The 24,198-nt window shown below is 40.6% G+C and overlaps 1 pseudogene; it reads right to left on the bottom strand.

Moving 5' to 3' along the window:
• Positions 1-9,251, bottom strand: part of LOC118593946 — a 50,531-nt pseudogene extending 41,280 nt beyond the window's left edge.
• Between the last annotated feature and the right edge of the window lie 14,947 nt (positions 9,252-24,198).

The raw sequence follows: 24,198 nt of genomic DNA, 5'->3' as shown, positions 1-24,198 counted from the left end.
AATATTTTAGAACAAATTAAACATTTCATTCTATATCATTGGCTCGTTATTCAAAGCATGACAGTTTTCTATACAAGAGGGAGCTTCCAAACAACTGTCTTCATATTTACTTACATTTCAAGAGAACTCAAAGTGGGAGAAATTGTATACTGTTTACATTCCTAGGCTGTTTTCCTCATTCCAATTATTCTATGAAATCAATAAATTTTTTCTTGAACTTTTTCTACTTTAGAAACATTTTAACTAGTTTATTTGTAAATTGACACATTTTGTTTTAATACTAAGACTCCAATTGTGGAAGCTGAAACAATGACTATTAAAGTAAATATTAGAGCTGCCAGTTACCCAATGGATTTTGGTCTGTTTTGTTTTGTTTTTGTTTTTCGAGACAGGGTTTCTCTGTGTAGCTTTGTGCCTTTCCTGGATCTCCCTTGGTAGCCCAGGCTGGCCTCGAACTCACAGAGATCCACCTGCCTCTGCCTCCCAAGTGCTGGGATTAAAGGCGTGCGCCACCACCGCCCGGCTTACCCAATGGATTTTAAGAATGTTTTTCTAAAATTGTTAGAAAATTTCCAAGTATTGTATTGAAATTTTTCAAATACCAGTCTATTTTTAATTTTACTGGAATCAAAAAATAAAAGGTGGTTGCTGATCTCAAGAGATCTTTTTTGTTTGACTCTAATCTTTACCAATGTTGATGGTATCTACACCCCCCCACTGTGAAAACAAAAGCAAAACCTCTTCCCCAACATAACACATATCCTGGTTTTTATTCTGAGGTCAACATATCTTAAAAGTATACAGGTTGGTTTAATTTAGCAGGGTTTTTTTTTATTATTATCAAATGTCTCTCTGCAGCTGTCATTTCCTATTTATGAGCATTTAAAAATTTAAAGTTAATAAACTATTATGTAATCTATCTCTGGGGGTCTTAATTACCCATTTATTAAGCATGTCTTTTAAGGTGCCAGATGAAGCATTAATCTAATATCTTTATCAATAAAAAATAGGAAGTCAGATTTCAGGGTAAGAACCTGAAAGATCAGAGAAGCAGTGGAGCAGCCATCAGTAACTCCAGCCTCTTCAGTTCCTCCAGTCAAAAAGGGGAAAGATCCTCTCTCAGTCCCACCTTACTGCTTCCTGTCTCCTATCTGTCCACAGTCCTTCAAATTTCTACAGTATTTGGCTCTGCTCTCTGACTCCAAACAAGTTTTATTATCAAAATATCACACAACACCCTGCATTTCTCATATATCTCGCTCTTTTGTTACTTTCATTCCCCATATGCAGCTCTCCATGGCAGATGTCTTAGCTTGGACATCTCAACATCCTGTGGTCCCAAATGCAACCCAGCTTCACTCACCACTTCATGCAATGAACTCTCACAATCTCTTCACTGGGACTCTGACTCTGCCAAACACAGATGGGTACAATAGTGATAAGCTGACCACAGAAGAATCCATGACCTTTACATTTTGCATCTTTTTTGTTTCCAGAATCAGTGCCAAGATTTGATGGACCCTACCAAGCTTGGACCAAATTTACTGCAGGTTCTGTATGATGTTGCTCCTAGGACAAGGAATTATTTTGCATATTCCTTCCATAAATTAAGGACTTAGCTGGGTGGAGTCTTACACTTGGAGTACCTTTCTAGGCTTCAAATGCAGAGCAAGGGCCTTCCCTTTAATGGTGTTAAAGTCCTTGAAAATCCCTGCTTCTTTTTTACCACTGGACTGCCATCTGAAACTACCTACTTCTGTTTTTCTCAAGAAAACAGAGTTTTCATTTCATTCTACTTGTATTTCTTTTTCACTGTAGACCTGAATGAGTCAACAGTAATAACCATCCAACAGAAGCAATATTTTATCCAAGAAATCAGCCCATTTGCCTTACTCACCTTTTTAGAATATGGAGAGAATAAGAAAGATTTGGGGCCAAAATATCACAGAAATTAACTGTAGCTAAATTTTTCATGAAGGTTCCTAAGTACCTGAGCTTACTTACCAGGTCAAGATCACCTGATAGGGCCACAAGGAATAAAGCCAGGCTTGGGCTGGAGGGGCCACAGCAAGACAAGGCTGTGACTGTTTTATTGAGAGCAATCAGACTGTTTATATCTTTATCAGAAACAGAACATAATGGCAATTTCCAGGATCAAAACAGTTGTAGTTGCCAAGATACAATGAAGTTTGTGAGCTATACAGGGTACACAAGATTAATGTCTAAGACCAATTGTCTTGTTAAGTTTCAATGCTTCCTTGACTACTAAAGGATCATACAGAGAAATACAAATCAGCCTGAATGCTTCACTGCCTGAGGAGTGCCTCAGTCTGTCAGGAACTAGAAGGCACATTGTGACCCACAAGCCATGGACTTTAACCTGAAAAACTTATGACACATGTCTCTCAAGGTGTGTAGGTCAGGCCAACTCCATGGTTCCCTGCAGAGTCTATTTCCCATTAAAATCCTATGACCTTGACCTCCACTGTCTGCCATTACTCTAAATATACCTATCTTCCAGGACCTGCAAGAACAGCCAATTAAGCTCTGGGTCTAGCTTTCTATGGCTTTTGCCTAATCTTAAGTCCTAATATCTTCAATATTTTTCCAAAAGTCAACACTCCTGGGTCTTTCGCATCAACAAAATTGCTTTTGAGGTACCATTTTTTGTTCTAACCTCCTTCTCTGTTGCTGGGTTAAAATTATCTAACCAAAAGCAACTCAGATAATGAACAGATTAATTTGGTTGATACCCCTAGGTCACAGTTCCTCCTTGTGAGCTTAGGATAGAAACTCAAGTTAATAACTGAAGGAAAAACGTGGAACCATTGTTTGCTGGCTTTCTCTCTTGCTTTGTCACTGTCTTATGCTCAGCTAGCTCTCTTATCCAGCCCAGACCCATTTGCTCAGAGATATTGTCAACTCAGTGGAAGAGCCTTCCCACATCAATCAAAATCAACACAATCTTTCTCAAAGTAACCAGATATTCTGATCTAGGCACAACCTCAATTGATGTTCCCTCAGATGACTCTAGGCTATGTCATATTGACAGCTCAGGCTAATTAAAAGAGACAATAATATATGAGAAGGTTTTAAAGATCCAAAGCTAATGTATTAATCATATCAATCACTTAAGCAGCAAAAACACAAACATGAAGATAGCAGCAATTGGAAAACACAGATATGCCAGAAAATAGGAAGAGGGAACTAATATCAAGAAGAAAAAACTAAAACTGTCTCTCCATAGAAACTTCCCAAACCAGCAAAAATTCAAGGAACTCATAAGAAATTTTCTGAATAGAGAATTGGTGAAGGTCCATCATTTTCCAGGAAATGAACAATATAATTAGATTACAATTAATAAAATCAACAACATAGATGGCACCACTGACAAACAAAACACAAAGGAAGACCTACAAATATATATGATGGTCGCTTAAACAAGAACTACAAAGTTCTAATCAAAATCAAACTCCAAGAAATCACTGACCAGCACTCATCCTGTACACTGGTTCTCTCCTTTACCAGTAACAGAAAATGGGTTGGGTGAAGAGGGCTGTTCCACCAAAATTGGAGAGAGTCACTTGAAGCCCTCTGATGTTTTAACTTTGTAGAAAATAGTTTTGACTACTAAAAGTATCTCATTCTCTTATGATAAAGAAAAGGATGTCTTTTAGGATCACTTAGACACCATTTTGTTTCTTATGCTTGATGATTAGAAGTCTGTATTAAAGTAAGGAAATGAAAGCTTTTTAAAACAAAATGCAAGATAACAGATTTTTAAGGAATCAGTATACACCTAAAATCAACTTGTTTTACTCTAATTGCTTTATAAGTCACAATCACTTTTAAAAACAAGTTTACTGCTAGTTTTTTGCATATGTTTGTGCAAGAGAGAGAATGTCTTCCATATGTGTACAGTTGACATACAAAAGAGGGTGTCAGATCCTCTGGATCTGGAACAGTATAGAGTTATGAGCCTCCCAACTTGACTGTAGGTATCTGAACTCAAGGTATCAAGTTATCCCCAAAAAGAATATGTGCTGAGCCACCTGCCAAGACTCATAATACCTTTTATCCAATAAAACAAAAATCTTTCACAGATTAACAACAACAACAAAACCTAAATAAATAAAGAAATGATCCTTCAGAACATGATGCATCAAAATTAGGATGTTGCGTATAGTAAATCTGCACCATAAAATGAATACAATCCAATGACAATACCCAACAATTTATAATAGGAAAGTTGAGTACAAAGCTACATTCACACTGGAAATACTCAGAATGCTCAATGGGATTATGAAAATATAGTACACAGATTGACATAATATGACTTCTATACTTACCACAAAGATACAACAATCAAGAATGTGTACAATACAATACAATACAACGTGAAAGAATAAAGGGGATGGAGAGAAAAAGCCAAGAACAAAGGCAGGAAAATATAGACAACTTTTAATCAAAAGACCAGAGGAAACAGCCAAGAAAAGTGTGATCTTGACCAATACTACCCAATTACCTATGATTCAATGTGTATAGAAATTAAACAAACACAGACTTCACAACTTTCATAAAATCTACTCAAAGTGACCCTTAAACTGTTGTTTTTGACCCTCCAGCTACTGATATTTCATCCAAAGACAGAAGCCCCATGATCTAGGGCTCTCTCTACAAATGCAGATGATCTCTTGCTGTGGCTCTGCAGCCCCTTATGCCTCCATGTTGTTTCAGGTAAACCCAGCCCCACTGATTCCCCAATCCCAAAATAACATAGAAGAATAATTTAAAATCTGCTTTCTGACACATTTCTTACAGCACAAGATGTGGATTCTGCCCTATCTACCTGCCCAACACCATGCACAACTGAGAAATTTCTGCAGACCAGAAACTCCTTTTGTCCCCTGGAACTATAAACTTCACTGACTCACATCATTGCAGCTGGTGGTAGCAGAAATTTAAAAGCATTCTAATCATGTATTGCTGAAAGGTGATCCACATCATCTTTCTACCAGTTTCTAAACTATGTGTAATAGTTATAAGAAAAACCTGAATGTGGAATGCAATATTCAGAACTTCTAGAAATTAGACCTTCAGTTTTCCAATCTGTCTTCCTACTGCACACCAAAAGCAGTGCTTGTATGTGCACACTGAACAGTGGTACTACAAGTATCATATCCTCCCATGCCAGGGCTGCAGAGTCTCCCTTACCCCAGAAAATCCATACACAGGGAGATACAGAGGACAAGGGCCACTGCCCAGGTCACCACATGGACCAACAAAACCACAGTCTGGCTCATGGTCCATCCAAATCCCAGCAGAAATGACAGCTCAGAAGACCTGCTCTGAGCACCCTACAACCACCATGGCATTACTTGTGGTCTTCCATACAACTCTCTAAAAGCAGAAGCAGAGGAGAATCCTGAAAAGAACCCACAAGACACCTTCCACTTCTACTCCTGATTGCTATGGTTCCCCAGAATCCCTCATTGGCTAGTGCCACCCAGCTGAGCCTTAGCATATTAACAGCTCCTCCTCTGGATGATCAGAGATCAAATGACTCAGACAGCACAGTCCTTCCAGCTCTACCCTTCCATCCCAGCAGACAGGGCCATAGTCTAGAAAGTTTGTATTTTAGTAGACATTCTTCTACTCTCGCAAAACACTTCCTATTCCATCCAAATATAGGATCCTTTGTGTGCACATTCTATTACACACTCAATGTCCAGTGCAGCCAACCCAATGCCTCATAGCTGGGAGATCCTGTAGACAAACACAGGTCATATTCACACAGTAACTGTTGTTAAAGAAAAATAGGCCATGAATTAGAAAACAATGAGGGGTCATGGTAGGGCCTGGAGGCAGGAAGAGAATGTGAATATGATATAGTTATAATCTCAAGATTATTTTGAAAAGTTGAAACAGGCTTTTATGGCCTTGTGCTCCAGAAACTAGAGATTTGTATTAGAGCACATCAAAGATTTCTCACACCTTTTCTCTAGGGATGAACATCTTAAACCAGAAAAACACCAATCCTGTTAAGCAGGGCCATGACATGTTACCCAGATCTTCAATTTTGGTTTAACTACTGTAACTATAGCAATTTGGTTTCATGATAAGGTCAGTGTCCTTTACCTAGATTCTTGATTGTCCTGATTTGTGGGCCCCAAGAAATGTCTAATCAGGACATTTATAGAACATCTAAAATTGACTAATTCCACATTGCTAATCTCAACTACTGATGAAGTAGCAAAGCTCTCAACCACAGTCCTGCCTCTCCATTTCTGTACTGTCACTACACCAGCTTCAAAGTTGGTCAATGAACTCAATTCTTGCACAGGTCCCTCTTCATTTATAAGTCTCCACTAAAAGCCAAAAAGATTGGAGGTCACTTGTTAACTGGTCTATTTTTCCTTCTCACTGACTAGTCAATGCCCAGTCTGGAGGGAGTTTCAGGACTGTCTTCCCAGCACTGGGCAGCAGAGGCAGGATTAATTTCTCAAAGCAATTTTAAATTACATACCATGAGGCCAGTCTAAGCTATAGAAGACTTTGCTCTACACAGAAATCCATAACATCACTTGAGAGAAAAGGAATGAAATTATTAATGACATAGAAACATTAGGAAACAGAAACAAATAGAAATAATAGCAGTAATGCACTAAAAGAAAATATTTAAAAATAGGTGAAAAAATAATGTATTTTTAAATTAAAAAAACTTAGCTATATGGACTTTGAAAAAGAATAGGGCCCCTTCCCTAGTAGAAGGAATGTCATTAATAAGACAGAGATTGATGTTGCCCTTTTGCATATGTTGGCTGCTGAGATCTGTAACCTGATACACAAAGTTAAAGTCAATGGCATTTTTCTCAAACCCCTGAGCTGACTTAACTGTGTTGAGCAGGACTGAACATATCTGCATAGGAGAATTGCCTAATTGAAAATTCAGTATTCTTTGGTGCAAGACAACCTTCCCAAATTGTACATCACCCAGTCTGGTCTGTCTTCATTCACAAGACATGAATTAAAACATGCTGGGAAATTACAAAGTCACTCTCCCTACCACAGTCAGGTCCTTTTTCATAATGGTGACTCCAGTAGCTGATTGCATATGTTTCGCCTGAGGTGTACACAAGAAAATATCCCTCCTATTTTGATCTAAAGGCAGAAGCAATGCTCCACATGCAAATCCTTTTCCTGTGACTGCATTGAATAGTCAACTACATGACTCAAATGGATAATTTTAAAACTCTGAGATGGTACAGTCATTTAATTTAAGAATTTTGAAGGTGTAATATAAAAGACAGCAAGATCATTGCCCTGGAGAACAACAGACTGGAATCAAGCAAGACAAGCTGAGTCAAAATAAGAGAGCTTGTCTCAGAAACATTTTTTCTAACAGGATAGAAATGCAGCTCTTCTAGAATTAACATGCATTCCCAGGGAGAAATCACTCCACACACTTAAGAGATTAATAAAGAAAAACCTCTGTAAGGATGGTATGCATCCATCTCTGGCTAATATTCAAAGAGGAGCCAGCCTAGACAGATTTAGCATTCCACATATGTCATCATCCTTAAGTGTCTCTTAGGTTCATGCTCCAGGTTATACTTTGAACAATTTAAAGACAGGCAACTTGCCAGTCTAGACACTTAGGCAGATGAGAGAGTTACACACAAAAGATATTCCCAGAACAATTTCTTAAGTACACCAGTGACCTGAAACAGCAGGTCATTCTTCATTGACAGGGCCCTGAGGTGAAGGTCACAGGAGATGAGAAAGATAGGACAAGTAGAAGGTAGAAAAGGTCAAAGCTAGAGTAGAGAGGTCTTGCACAAGCTATGTCACAAGCCAAGCAAGCTTCTTAAGAAGAATAACATCCTGTATACTAGTTCTGGGGGGGGGGGGGGGGGAATGGAAGGAAATGAGAGACTTCTATGACGTTAGCAGAAACTATATACAGTGGGACAAATTCAGAAGGAGGCTAATCAAACAATGCTACACAAGGGAAACACAGGGTTTCTCAAAACATTACTAAGCCCACAGTGGCCTTGGGACTGATAATCATAGCTCCATGGGGTAGGAAGAGTTGGGTTCTCAGGATCTGAAGAAATCCCTCCAAAAAGGCCCTGGCCCCAAACCTTTACCAGCTCACCCAAGCATATTCCTGGCTTTAAATATTATTAAATACATCAGGCCCTTAGGAATAACTACCAGGCCTAGGTCCCAGGCCATTTCTGGCTCTGCTGAGCACATTCCTTCTCCTTGTTTGAGAGCCTAAAGGAAAAGTTGTTGATCAGGCCAGCCCTCAACACAACAGTGTTTTCCTTTTCAAATAGTTGTCACCTGGTGTCACATTGCCCATCTATCAGTACTTAACTTTTCTCAAGAAAATTGAACCTTTATGGCACACCAGGCCTGAATGTTGCTTGTGACCCTGTAATGCCCCCTTGAGCAGTTTGTTAAGAGGCCTGTTCTTTGATATGGGGATGGGCCTAGTGGCTGGTTGTAAAACAGGGATTTTTTTTTTTTTTTAAATAGTTTGGAGCCAAATGTCTGGATAATCCTGGTGAACAAATGTGTATCCTAGCTTCCTAATCTCTAACAGGCTGGTTAGCATATATTTATCTCTTGGGTGTTTAGAGGCAGTCCTCCCTCAGCTAAATTCTACTTTGTGAGACTTATATATATTCTTTATATCACCAATTCTACTCTTCTACATCACTGTGTAGAAGTGGAGTGCTACACAACATATGAGATGCCTTTTACAACCTCCACAAAATTAACTATAAATGGATCTTACACGTAAACGTTAAACGCAAAGTGTCTAGAAGATATTGGAGAAACTAGGCCTCTCCAAGTTTGGCAACCTGCTTTCCATGGATGCACCAAAAGCATGTAGAAGTTTACTAGAAAGATGGTTCTACACACAGCTCCTTGTTCCCAATGCTCTGAGCAGATTCAGCCCACAGAGTTATTCAGAGGTCTGCCCCTGGGTCCAGGGAGTTGCAAGGACCGCTCGGGACCTCACAAGACAGGGAATCTGGTGCAAGTTCCCACCCAGCTCCGGGGAGGATCCACCACACTGGCTCCCGCACCTCCCCATCTGGGGACAGCAGCCCCTAACTCACCATGTCGTGGTTTCACAGCTCACCCAAGCTCTCCACTCAGCTCCCAGCAGCAGTAATTTCAGCACGCACAGCACACAAAACTACTGGCGCCAGCTCCTCTTCAAAGCCACGCCTGAAGCCTGGTGCCCGGAAGAGCCCTGCACCACTTCTGACTGGCAGGTCGACTAGAGGGTCTGATTGGCTACTGAGGTCTGAGTGACAAGAGCACCTCCCATAGGGTTACAGTATTCTTAAAGACACACACACTGGTTTCTGATCATGCCTTCCACCCAGACACAGACATTTTCCAGATCTACAGAGATATGCATTTCAATAGCACTTGCCCCTGGCTCCAGACCCTGCTATCTTCCTGCACTCCATAGGCACTCTTCTTCTTTCTCCTGGACACAATGTAGCTAGCTAGCTTGTCCAGCCCACTATACTATGCAGGTGGAGTTATCCCCTGTCCCATGGGTGGAAGGGTGCCCATAACATTAACAATTAGAGATTTAAGGACACAAAAGGAGATGTCTGATCTGTGGCTTCATGAGGAGATCAGATGAACTGAAGGTACTTTTTACCTGGTTGTCACAGGGACTTGAGACAATCAAGAAAGAAAAGCAGGAACTAGATCATATTGGTCTTTCTCCCATCAGAAAGCTGGATGATGGCTCCATTGCTTTAGGAGTTTTATTCCTGAAATTCAGAGCAAACTGTTGGCAAGTGAATAATAATAAAGTGTAGTCTTCATGGAAAGTTGAATACTTAGAGAACAATGGAACTAAGAATGTCTTTATGAGCACTATTGTTAGCACATCTTTCTCAGTGGGCAGATGAAAAAACAAAACAACAACAAAAACAACCCAAACCAACACAACTGCATTATTCAAGGCTCTCTACAAGAACAGGACTGGTAGAATGAATCTCTTCATGTATGTAGAAAGTGGATTTATTAGAATGTTTCACAAGCTGTGGTCCAGATAGTCCAACAATGGCTGCCTACCAGTGGAAATCTGAGCAATCCAGTAGTTGTGCAGTCCATGAGGCTGTATATCTCGGCTAGTCCTCAGTATACACCAGACCAAAGCAGTAGACTCTAATGCTAGTAAAGGAGTGAGCTTGGTAGCCAGAGCTAGGGCAAGCAGGCAAAGAGGGCTTTCTTCTTCAGTATCAGCTGCTACCATTAAAGGTGGATCTTATTCTTTGATTGTTTAGGGGTTTTTGGTGGGGTGAGGTGGGGAGGTTTAGTGTTTTCAAAACAGGGTTTATCTGTGTAGCCCTGGAACTCATTCTGTAGACCAAGCTGGTCTCAAATTTAGAAAATCCAATGCCTCTGCCTCCTGAGTGCTGGAGTTAAATGTGTACACTGCTACCAAGCAGCTAAGTGATCCAGATTAAAGATAGGTCTTTAATTTCAAAACCTTTAAGAAAAATTCCTCACAGGTGTACCCAGTTCTTTGTGTATTAGTTAATTCCAGAGGTAGTAAATTTGACAACCAAGAATAGCCATCACTACAGCCAAGACAGAATAAATGAAAAAGATTTCCTACCTGCAGGAGTCAGGGAGAGCATGGGAGTTGTTTCCAAAACAATGCTTTTCCTAAATAAAGGAAGTATGTGGATTTTACCTAGGGAGTCTGGACATATTCGTGTAGAGTTCTTCCTATTACCAAGCATGTTCAGTTAAGAAATCCACTTCTGAACATAATCACAATGTAACAGAGACATTTAGGTACATTCTCACCTCAAAGTCATATAAGAACATATATAAATTATAAAAATGATGGAAAGAAATATCTCTGGTATGTTCATCTTGTACCACAAGGCCTTAGCTGAAAATCAAATAAATGACACTGTGAAAAATAAATTTTTTGGAGCCTATGTGACCTGTCAATCTTGATGTTTGATCTAAAAGATAACTGTATCAATGCCACAATTCTCAAAGATACAAAAGATTAAGAACACAAATACAAAAAAAAAACTTCAAGGAAAAGTCACTTAATAGCATTGTTTACTCTGCTCCTAGATGAACAGTAATGATGATCTCCATTAACCTCAGAACAAAGCTGCTTTTGCCTCTGAGCAGGCTGGCTCAGCAGAAGGTCACAACAGCTTCCATGGAAGACCAGAAGGAGTTCATTTTAAATAGCCCTGGCTTGCTGTCTGTCTCAGGGCTATGACATCACTGTAGATAATTCCATTCTTTCCTTTTTCTAACTTTTTTTTAAAGTATAGTTATATGATGTTTTGCCTGTGTATGTCTGTGCACAGTACCTACAGAGGCCAGAAGAAGGCAGGAGATGCCTGGGACTGGAGTTACAACAAATAGTTAGCTACCATGTGGGTTCTGGGAATAGAACGTGGGTCCTCTGTAAAAACACCCAGAGCTCTTAATTGCTGAGCTGTATATCTAGCCCCTCTTTTTTATTTAAAATTTATTTTCATAAATTGATAATTAAAATATATCACATCACTTTCCCCTTTTATCTCTTTATTCTATCCCTTCCCAAATCCCTTCCAACTACTCCCTTGTTAAATATAAGTGAATAAGTATTCTTATATACATGAATACAGCCTGCTGCATACATTTTTGTTGGCTGCATATATATGGATAATGGGCTGACCACATTGTATTGAATAGATAATTAGGGACCTCATCCCTGCCTAAGGCTAATTCACTCAAATGGAGGAGAGTTCCACTTTTTAATCAGCATCAGGTGTCTGACCCTGACTAGGCTGCCTTAGACAGGAAATATAATCAAGAATAGAATACATAGGGTGGAAAATACCTTACTGGTTAAGAGCACTAAAGTTTCTTTCAGAATATCCAGCTTCCATTCCCAGTACACACAGAAGCTCACTGCTATCTGTATCTCCAGTATTAGGGGTTCTGAAACCACTTCCTGGCCTCCTGGCCACCATAAGAGGAGACTTGCATCATAAAAATTATTTTTCAGCTATGTGTGGTAGTGCATTCTTTCAGTACCAGCAATCTGGACACAAAGGAAGGAAGATCACTATGAGTGTACACTACATAGTACACACACACACACACACACACACACACACACACACACTGAAAAAGAAGAAAACTGAATAACATAAAAGAAAAGGAACCCTGGAGAATTGGGACAATACAATACCTCTTAAAATCATTTTAAGTGTCTGCCACTGGTGCCCATAGAATCATTTTCAAAAAGAAATATGGCCAAGCATGTAAGTACATATCATAAATCCCAGCTACTGGGAGAAACTGAATATTTGACAGTGGGCCACTCACTTACCATGCAACCTGAACTGCCCAGCATGAGCCAGGTGTTATTGGATCCACAAAGTCATAAAGTAGGACATGCACAACAGCAATCTGTTATCAAATGGGAGTGGTACATAAGATATCAGGCTCAAGCAGGTCCTGAAGGCACAAGCAAGTTACATGAAAAGCTGTCCAAAAACCTATGGTTTCTACTCCTGTTACAATGCCTTCTGCTGCCAAGCATACACCTATAGCCTCATGGGATGTTCTCTATGATTGGTTGATTGAGGAAGAAAAGACTGGTTTACTGATGGTTCTGTACATCATGCAGGTACCATCCAGAATTGGACCCCTGAAGCACTACAACCCCATTCTGGGATATACTGAAAGGTACTGGTGAAGGGAAATCTTCAACATGGGTAGAAGTTCAGGCACTACACATCATCATACAGCTTGTTTGGAAGGAGAAATGGCCTAATGTGCAACTATCCACTGATTGATGGGCTATAGCCAATGGATTGGCTGGATGGTCGGGGACTTGGAAAGAGCATGATTAAAAAATTGGTGAGAAAAGACATCTGGGGAAGAAGAAGTATGTGGATAAATCTCTCCAAATGGGCTAAGGGTATGAAGATACTTGTATCCCATGTAAATGCTCGTCAAAAGGTGACTTCAGATGAGGAGGAGTTCAATAACCAAGTAGATAGGATGACTCTTTTTGTGGACAGTCAGACTCTTTACGCAGCCATTCATGTCATTGCCCAATGAGCCAATGAACAAAGTGGTATGGTAGCAGAGATGGGGGTTAGGCAAGGGCTCAACAACATGGACTTTTACTCACCATGGCTGATCTGGCTACAGCTGCTGCTGAGTGCCAGATCGGCCAACAGCAGAGACCAACACTGAGCCCCAGATATGGCACCATCCCCAAGGTGACTAGCCAACAATCTAGTGGCTGGTTGAGTACACTGGACCATTTCCTCCATAGAAAGGAGAACTCTTTGTTCTTACTGGAGTAGATACTTATTCTGGTTATGGATTTGCCTTTTCTACATGTAATGCTTCTGCTACAGAATGTATTATCCACTGACAAGGTATTCCACACAGTATTGCTTCTGATCATGGAACTCACTCCACAGCCAGAGAAGCATGATAGTGGGCCCACAATCATGGAATCCATTGATCTTATCATATTCTCCAGCATCCTGAAGAAGCTGGCCTGATAGAAAGATGGACTGGCCTTTGGTCTTTTGAAGACACAGTTCAGCACCAGTTAGGTGGCAGAATCTTGAGGGCTGAGGCAAGGTTCTCCAGAAGGCAGTATATGCTCTGAATCAGTGTTCAATATATGAAATGGTTTCTTCTATAGCCAGGATCCATGGGTCCAGGAATCAAGGGGTGACTAGTGACTGACTAGGAAAGTTTTTGCTTCCTGTTCTCACAACCCTAAGTTCTACTGGCCTAGAAGTTTTTGTTGGGCATGGGGGCTGGGGTGCTCCTGCTAGCCACAGCATTCCATTGAACTGGAAACTCAGACTTTCCTCTGGTTATTTTGAGCTTCAAATGTCCTTAATCCAACAGACTAAGAAAGAAACAACACCATTAGGAGGGGTTATATATCCAGATTACAATGGGGAAATTGAATTCCTCTCATAATGGAGGTAAGAAGGATTGGAGTGCAGGAGATCCTTTAGGGTATTTCTTGGTGCTACTGTTCCCCGTGATTAAAGTTAATGGGAAACTACAACAATCTAATCCAGGAAGGATAATAAAGGGCACAGACCCATCAGGATTGAAGGTATGGGTTACTTCTCTAGGAAAAGAGCCAAGACCTGCTGAAGTGCTTGTAGAGGGTAGAAGAAATACAGAATGGGTCATAGAGAAAGGTAGTTCTAAATACCATCTAAGGCCATGTGACCAGTTGCAGAAATGATGATTATGACTGACATGAGTGTTTCTATTTTATTTTGTTAATTACGTATTTGTACAGATATTTGTATGTGCTTTCCATTTGCTTATCATATGTTGCAACATCAATTAAGAGAGTAGCCGTGGTTATCACATGTAAGTTTGAAAAAACTAGAAAGATGTTCCCCCAAAGGATATTACCACTATTCTAAATATTTAATGCATTTGCAATTGTATGTGGGATAGTTGTGGTATGTTTAGGCAAAATTATGACCTGTTTATTGTTTTTCATTTGGAAATTAATCATGGCATAAGGCAATATGATTGCATGCCAAGTTGACAAGGGGTGGATTGCGATGGCTATTCTTGGTTATCAACTTGACTATGTGATCTGGACCTTAAGGCAAAAAAACAACATGCTTTTGATCCAGATCCTGAGGCTGGAGGACACACACCATTAATCCAGACCTTGAGGCTGGAAGGCACACCTTTAATCTGGGTCCCACCTTCCGCTGTCTTTGTCTTCTTTCCTTCACCTTATCAGCATATCCATTCCTTCACTGGCATTGAAGCTGACTTCTTTGGGATTCCAGCATATACTAAAAGCCAGCTGAGACACCCAGCCTCATGGGACTGAGCAGTTACTAGGTTCTTGGACTTTCCATTCACAGCTAGTTATTTTTTTACTGTAGCCTTTACGTCATTCCAATAAATTCTATACACACACACACACACACACACACACACACACACACACACACATACATATATATATATATATATATATATATATATATAGAGAGAGAGAGAGAGAGAGAGAGAGAGAGAGAGAGAGAGATTAATTCTATAAATTCTGTGACTCACTTGGGCTTTCCAGTCAATTACATTTCTATACCTTTAGGTCCTAAAAGTATATTTTTTGTTTGTTTGTTTGTTTTTGGTGGGAGGGTTTCAAGATAGGAGTTCTCTGCAGTTTTGGAGCCTGTCCTGGACTAGCTCTGTAGACCAGGCTGGCCTCGAACTCATAGAGATCTGCCTGCCTCTGCCTCCCAAGTGCTGGGATTACAGGCGTGTGCCACCACCGCCCAGCCCTAATTTTTGATTTAGACTCTACACATCTGAAACACTTTTAGTAAATACCTCAGTACCACATTACATACATTTGCAGAAAATATCCTTTCCTATTGTATAAAGCTAAAGAATATGGGAAACAGTGAAGCATAGGGATAGGTGTTATTTCTGATAAAAAAAATTATAGAACAGTATGAGCCATTAGATACGTGGCAAGATTTGGTTATTTGTTTTCATCAAGTCGAATCTACTCATTTATTAATTTAATCTTGTAGGTATTCATTCTTTAAACCTATTAAAATTCAAAAATTAAGTAAATTGATGCTTAAACGGGAAAAACCATCATCAAAGCTCCAATCCTTCTCCAAGGAAGGAGAAAATAAACTGTCTTCATTTCTAAAGCCACCATTAGAATTGTAGTTAGGACTGAATGATGGAGCTGGAGAGATGGCTCAGTGGTTAAGAGCACTGACTGCTCTTCCAGAGGACCTGAATTCAATTCTCAGCACCCACATGGTGGCTCACAACTGTCTGTAACTCTTGGTCTAGGGGACCTGACATCCTTACACAGACATACATGCAGACAAAACACCAAAGCACATAAAATAAAAATAAATAAATTTAAAGTACTGAATGAAATTTAACATCACTTTCTAAATGGAGGTTAGGTATCTTATTCTATATCATCTTGACTTAACAGATTTCCCAGAAGTATGTTTGTATGCTTCAGTTGCTAAACCTGAAGATATAAAATTAGAACATTAAAGCCTTAAATGTATGGGTTAATAATGAAGTTAGATTCTACAAAACAATGTGCACACAAAAGTTTTTGGGGGTTTTTTTGGGAAGTGAATGGAATAATGAAGTTTATTTCACATATCATTTTACTTGAAAATGTACAGTAACTTAGACATCTTCAACACAATCTCTACTATGCTCTCTCTCACACACAAAGCTTGTTATTTAATGGGTTTTCACTGACATTTGCTTTTGTTTTATGTTTGAGTTATTTGCCATGTTTCAGGGATTTTTGTGTGTGCATGAATTAGTAATTTTTTTTTTTTTTTTACTCTTTGGGGACATACCACCCTGCTCCCAAATAAATACACAGACTTATTCTTAGTTATGAATACCCAGCCTCTGCTTGGCTTGTTACTAGCCAGCTTTTCTAACTTAGATTATCCCACTTCTTTTTAACTATACTTTGCCTCTGGGTTTTTACCTTTCTCTATTCTATATATCTTTCTTTCCTTTTCACTCTGTAGCTGGCTGGGTGGCTGGGTGGTTGGCCCCTTGTATCCTTTTCTTCTCCTTTCCTCACTCCTCTCCATTTTTAGCTATCTCCTTCTCTTTAGTTTCTCTGTCCACCAGCCCCACCTATTTCTCTCTCTGCCTAGCTATTGGCCATTCAGCTCTTTATTAGACCAATCACGTGTTTTAGACAGACATAGTAACACAGCTTTATAGAGTTAAACAAATGCAACACATAAGAATGCAACACATCTTTGCATCATTAAACAAATATTCCACAGCATAAACACATGTAACACATCTTAAACTAATATTTCACAACATAAATTAGTCCACAACATTCTATAGGCAAGACCTAGGGTTTATGTGAAATTTACAGTGACTGAGCTATGTCTACATTAAGATAACTATGTATTGTGTGAGTTGTAAATTACAGTCACAGGAAGAGCTTGCTATAACTGAATAATATGATTGATAAACCACAATTGAACTTAAAAATAATTGTAATGGCATTTTGCTTTTTGCTGTTAAGTAGAATGTATCTTGTAAACTGTTGATATATTCTAAGTGGAATTTTAATTGTTTGTGTCAATGGGTAGTAAATAGTGTGTAAGTGCTGTTTTGAGTGCACAGGATCAGCAGGTGAAATGTTTCCTCTCAAAAAGAAACCCAACCTTAGTCATAACAGAATGGCACACTTGTTCTCCAGTGAGATTCATGCTCACTCCTCTACCTGGCAAAAGTCCAAAGGTCTTTCAGATCCATGATAACACTAGGGAGCTCAGGTCACTGAATATCATTGCACAATTCAGGCCAGTGTCTTCTGTCTAGTCCAATGGCACACTGCTCTCCAAATACCCAGCGAAAAGTTCATACTCTACAAGCCATGTCAGATGTCATGGCAGAAATCTAGTCATTATCTTGAATCCCACAAACAAATATTATATTTTATAATGATCCAATAGTAACATGATTGTTTGTGGTTGTAGGACACCAAGAAGAAACTCCCTGCCATGGTGGTGCCCACTATTAGTCAGAGAACTCAAGGAGGAGGGCAGAGGGAGGAAAATATCAGGGAGTAGAACAGCCTGGTCCATATAAATGACTCCAGGCTAAATACACACAAAAGAAATCTTCTGTTCCAAAAATATTATTTTCAGTAACTGGCAACCAAGATGAACATGTCATTGCAGATATAATGTGTATCCCTTATGCATGCAGAGTATAAGATCAAACTTTATCATGCTAAGAGAACATTCATGACAAACTCAGAAACCTGAGCACCCAGGAAGATAATAACAGAAGTGATTAAAACATTAATATAAAAATGTAGCCAGGCAATGGTGGCACATACCTTTTAACCCCAACAAGCAGATCTCTGACTTCCAGCCCAACCTGGTTTACAGAGCTAGCTCTAGGACAGCCAAGGGGACAGGGTAAAACTAAGTTTTACATTGGGTCTTTTGGAAGTGGCTGATCCTGTACTATTATTAAAATAAATAAACAAAAAGTAGGCTAGAGGTCTACATTTATTTTATTTAAAAATACAACTGTGGTCTTAAACTCTATGCTGTTTTAGTATCCCATCAGTTCCATGTCTTTAAGAGCAGTGTTATTTGTTAAATAAAACTTCAAACTAAGCCATACACACACACACACACACACACACACACACACACACACACACACACACACACCACTGTTATTCAAAGCTGAAAGAGATAACATTTAGAGAGAATAAGCTTGTTCCAAAGTTTTCTGGTCTCTGAGTATCCATTCAGAAAGATCTTCTTATGGTATGGTGAGCAACTTTGCCTACCATTTCCCATCAAGCAATTCTTTCCATGCAAATGAGGCCATTTCTGTGGTATCTGGTTGCAGGCAATTCTGATTGGCTGCCTGATTCTGACCTTCTGTGGCTCTAGTAGAGTAAAGAGGTATCCCGGGTCTTCTGCCTAAGGAACGCTTTTTGTAACTTGGTCAAAACGTGAGTATGTACCCATCTGTGCTTTCTCTCCTTCCCTTTCCCCCTCATCTCTCCTTTTATTATTTTATGTCTATGAGTGTTTTGTCTGCTTGTATGTGTAGGTGTACCATGTGTTTGCCAGGTGTGGGCGGGTTCAGAAGACAGCATTGCCTATCCTGGAACTGAAGTACCAGTAGCTGTTAGCCTTTGTGTGTGTGCTAGGAACCTTCCCAGACCCTCTGAAAGAATACAAGTGCTTTCAACTGCTGAGGTATCTTTCCAGCCTCCACCCACATGCTGCTCTCATACCCTTAGCTCTTCCTCTACACTTCAGTCTTTCTGTAACCCTTTTGATGCCACCTGCCATAACAAAATTACTTCCAGGATTGCACCATCTATTTAAATTAAGAAAATAAGCAAACAAAGGAACATTTCTGTAACCCTGGGCTCCCTTGTAACTTACTCCAATTAATTAATTAATTAACTGACCAATGACATTTGACAAAAAGGAGAGAAGAATAGATAGCGTGTCCAGCCCTCTGTGAACCACTTTATTTCTCCATGAAAAATGCATAAAAACTGATTTGTCAAAAGAGGTCGCCAAAACACCATCTTTAGATTACACCCTTTGCATTGGAACCTGTCTTTTTTTTTTTTTTTTTTTTTTTTTTGTTTGTTGAGATTCAGTTTCTTTGTGTAGCTCTAGCTGTCCTGGGACTGGCACTATAGACCAGGCTGGCCTTGAACTCAGAGTTCCTCCTGCCTTTGCCTCCTGAATCCTGGGATCAAAGTCGTGTACCACCCACCCCAAACCTTAATTGGGACCTTCTTTACACATGACTCAGGGCTATGGAGCGCACATTTCTGTTCTGGCAAGGGCAGGAATGGGGGGGAGTGGCTGGGGCCTGGGGGTGATAGGTGTGTATGTGAAGGTCAGAGGACAAATGCAGGTGTCTTTTCTCTTCTAACAATTAAGTTGTTCTGCTCAGTAGCAAACACTTTTATCCCAATAATGGTCTGCCCTCACTGGCTATGTGTGATTTGTTAATTTGTTTGCTTGTTTGTTTAAGATACAGTTTAGGTAAGCATTCCTGGCTGTCCTAGAACTTATTAGGTATAACAATCTGGTCTTAAATGATACATACATCTCCCTATCTCCCTAGTATCTGTATTAAAAGCCTATATAACCATGCAAAGCCCAGATGCCTTTTTTTTTTTTTTTTTTTTTGACAGTCTTTCTATGTAGCCCCAGCATTCCTGGAACTCACTAAGCACACCAGGCTGGCCTGCAAATCAGAGATCTGCCTGGCTCAGCCTCCTCAGTGCTTGGATTAAGGCATGGTCACCTCAGCCAGCCCAGAAGCTATTTTTAAAGGACTGTCAGTTGTGGTGGCATTTGCTCTGTCCATGACCCAAGGAGGTGGTGCTTCCTGCCATTGTATGTGACCTCTTATAAGGGAAGGAGAGAGGGGTCATGTGGTCTCTTCTTCCTGCTGCCTTCTTCCATTTATTTATTTATTTGTTTGTTTGTTTGTTTGTTTACTATCCTGGCATAATCAGACTCCAGACAACCTGAGAATTGAACATGGTTCTTCTGGAACATCAGTCAGTGCTCTTAACCACTGAGCTACCTCTCTACTCTCTTTATAAGAAGTCATATATGCACCATGCTGCACTCAAGCTCAAATGCTGCGACGTTTTGGCTCCATTTTAGAATCTCTTATTAAGTTCTCTCAGGTTTTAGGTGAAAATTCTTGTTCCACATTGTGCAACCAAGGTGAAGACTAAATAGTTATAGTTGCAGTTTTTCTTTGTTATGAGAGAAAGTAAGTTAGGTGTAAAGCTTTGGATTAATTAAGATAGGCTAGATAATGCATTATTTTCTCTGAATATGCTAAGTACAAATGGACAAAATGCAGTGAATACAATCCTTACTTGATCATTGTTATTATATATAGTGTTGTATTTTTAAAATGATAAGTGGCACTGGTTACCATGCAGAAAGGTCATGAGGCATGACCCATGACAAGACCCAGTATCAGAGCTTTCTTAGGAGGAGCCACACACACATAATCACCAGCATGCACTGATGACATAAGACGCAAGACCCCTTTGCTTAGCTCCTAAACTGTGCATGTGTGGTCATGCAGTTGGAGTGGGAGCAGAGTCATAACATTCTAAACTTTTTGTTTATTATAAAAAAAAAAAGTGGGTGAACAAGAATAGAGGAGTAGTTTCTCCCAGAAAAACTGCTTCCAGCTGACTTGGTGGGCATTGACTCTTGGTGGGGTAGGGAAGGGGGCTTCTGAGGTAGACAGGCATCTTGGGATGATGGGCTGTCATCTGCCTCGGAGCTGTTCATCTTTCTTGGCTTGGCACTCTGGCTGCTTGTGTCTGACAGGATGCTGGTGAGATGAAGAAAAGCTTAGAAGAAAGAATTATTGTTATTATTATTATTATTATTATTATTATTATTATTAATTTCCTTTAGGGGGTTCCCAGGGTGATAGAGGGGATCCCAAGACCAGGAAAGTTTGGGTTTCACACTTGTCTTGAAGTCGATCTAACCTGTTGAATGGGTTTAAGCTGGTTTCTGGAGCTTGGGAAAAATTTCAAACATATTAAGAAGCAGCCATGAGAAAATTAAAGGGCTGGTGACCATTGTAGTGTTTAGTATTCTGCTGGTTAATGTTAATGAGAGAGAAAGAGAGAGAGAGATTGGAACATGTTCTTAATTTTTACCAGAGATAAGCTTTATCAGAGACATTATTTTAAGGCACCTGTTTCCTTTATTAGTTTAGTATTCAGGAGACATGGGTGATCAATTGCTGAGGGCATTTAACAGTAATAGATGGTTATATTAAAGTCTGTTTTTTTGGAGAGCCCAGATCCTTTTTGGTCTGGTGGTGTAAATACCTTTTGATTGTTTTTTGTTTTGTTTTTTTTCTTACCACCTGGATATATCTGATGGTCCTTGGATTCGGGCTCTATGGTGATTCTGTAACATTTAGCTCAGTAGTTAATTAGAAGAGGGAACCAGGAAGAGAAAAGCTTGTGGGGTGAGACCTCATTCTTCTGGAATTGGTGACAAGGCATTGGATCCTGATGTCCTCTGGAACTTGAGAGAGAGCAAGACCCTACCTGTGTCACTGTACATGAGAAGAACTTCTGACTGGTCTAGAGTGAGGCACATGGAGGGAGAAAATGAAATGAAAGCTCTTACCTTACCTGGAAAAATTTTTCCCATTAAGTATCCCTGAAAGTACAATTAAGTCTGGTGAGGTGGGTAAGTCTGTGCCCTACCCCAGCAATAGGGAAACATGAAGGAGAGGTGGGACCCCAAAACCCCCTCAGGACTGAGTAAGTGGCTCTGGTGTCCAGAAGGAAGGAGATGGGTTGCCCAGATATTATTATTACTACCCTGGGTTCCCTGTATGAGATGGGAGTGGCCGGGCCACTAAGAAGTCAGCTGGAAGGTGGTCCTGATCTGCCATTCCCATGCCGCTAGGTGCACTGGGGCAGTCAGTTGACCAGTGGCCCTTCTGGCAGCACTTTGGGCAAGGCCCTATTGGTGCCCCCCATGGGTGCAAGCCTGAGCCCAATGGCCTTCCCCCCCCCCCCCGTCCCCGCACTTAAAATACATACCCAGCGGCTTTCAGGGAGCTGGTCGGATAGCATGTGCCGGCATTTGGCAGTTTCTTTTTGGGCTTTTTCATCTCTCCCATGGTACACTTTAAATGCCACCACTAACATTCCTGCCTGTGAGGTCAGGAGCCTTACTCTCCAGATGCTTAAATTTTAGCCCCAATGTCAGGGAGCTCTGGGAGACAAGAGATGGATTTTATTCCGTCTCTTGATTTTTTTTTTTTTTTGATAGTTTTCTGGCTTGAGGATAGCTTTAGAAAGACCCACCAGGAGGCAGGCTGTAAACTGATCTCTGGCTAGAGAGCCATCCAGATTATTGTGATCCCCATGTGAGTCCTGATCAAAACTTACTTGCATGTGTCCTAGTCTGCTTTCAGACCTGTCCATGCTTAGCAGCCCACCTGGTACTGGAGAACAGAGCAGAGAACAGGTAAGATAAGGAGTCAGAGATTCCTTACGTTCAGGAATGCATGTGGTCAGGAGAGAGAGAATCAGAAAGGGAGGGTTTAGAGCTTAGGTAAAAGTGTGGGGATAAGGTAACTCTTTTCATTTGCCTGTTTGCTAGCAGAAGTTAGATCATTCCCGTAAAGTATCAGGGTTGAAGCAGCCATTATGTGGCCAAAATTACTGGTATCTGGGGATATTTAAGGCATTAATCAGAGAAGGAGTTGGACTGCAAGGAGGAAGCCTCCATGTCCCATGACTGTAGCCGGGGAAGAAAAAAAAAAAATTAAAATAACAAATGGGATCCCAGGCTCCTATCTTAGGCATCCCCAAGATAGTTAGTCCATGGATTGACATAAATTAACAGCACAAATCACCCAATTGCCGCCACAAAAAGGGCAAGGGCTGGGCATACATAACAGAGGACTCCCCAGGAGTCCAGACAGCATTCCCCCAGGAGTCCAGACAGTATTCAATACTCCATCAAGTGAGAATGTGTCATGGTACTCAGCTGAGGACCTGCTGGGGGTCCCGTGCAAGGAATATATCTTAGGCTACAGTCATGAGAAATGGTGGGGAATTCACCAATCTTGGCAGCATGTGTGTTGAGTGAAGCAGTCCAGGTGGTTGGTTGTTTGGAGTGGTCCCAACAACTGGGCAAATGAAAAAAGTGGAGTGGGCAGTCACAGATCCAATAAACCACTGTACAGGATCCTGGATGCAGAGCCCCAGATGCAGAGTGCCAGAAGAGCCTGTCTCGTCACAGCACCAATATTGTTTCTTAAAAATGATAAGTGGCATTGGTTACCTTGCAGAAAGGTCATGAGGCATAAGCCACAACAGTATCAGAGCTGTATTAGGATGGGGGAGGACCAAAAGAACCAGGCCAGGGGAGAAGCAAGTGCAGAGAGCAGAGAGAGAAGGAACAGAGAAGGGAGGAGGTGGGGGGTGTGTGTGTCTGGCTTTCTAAGGAGCAAATGGGCTTACAGAGCTATGCCAGGCACGTGCTGATTGCGTGACCACACCACGCACACGTAGTCACCAGCACACACTGATGATGTAAGACGCAAGACCCCTTTGTGTAGCTCCTAAATTACACATGTGTGGTCATGCAGCTGGAGTGGGGACAGAATCCTAACATATAGTCTTACTGTGTTTAGGTTAAAACCTTTTCATTTTTATTTAGACAAAAAGGGGGAGCCAGGCAGTGGTGGCGCATGCCAGTAATCCCAGCACTCGGGAGGCAGAGGCAGGTGGATCTCTGTGAGTTCGAGGCCAGCCTGGTCTACAAATCGAGTTCCAGGACAGGCTCCAAAGCTACAGAGAAACCCTGCCTCGAAAAAAACAAAAAAAAAGAGGGGGAAATGTAGAATATTATTTTATGGTGTGTTACTTTACATTTGTTTAACTCTGTGAAGCTGTGTTACTATGCCTTTGTAAAACATGCGATGGTCTAATAAAGAACTAGCCAATAGCAAGGGAAGGCAAGCCACAGAGTAAGAGTAAGATTAACAGAAGTTAGGCAAACGGAAAAGTCCAGAGGTAAA

The sequence above is a fragment of the Onychomys torridus genome, chromosome 12, assembly GCF_903995425.1.
Source record: "Onychomys torridus chromosome 12, mOncTor1.1, whole genome shotgun sequence".
Taxonomy (NCBI): domain Eukaryota; kingdom Metazoa; phylum Chordata; class Mammalia; order Rodentia; family Cricetidae; genus Onychomys; species Onychomys torridus.
The sequence above is the reverse complement of the archived record's forward strand: the minus strand, read 5'-3'. Positions and strand labels throughout refer to the sequence as shown.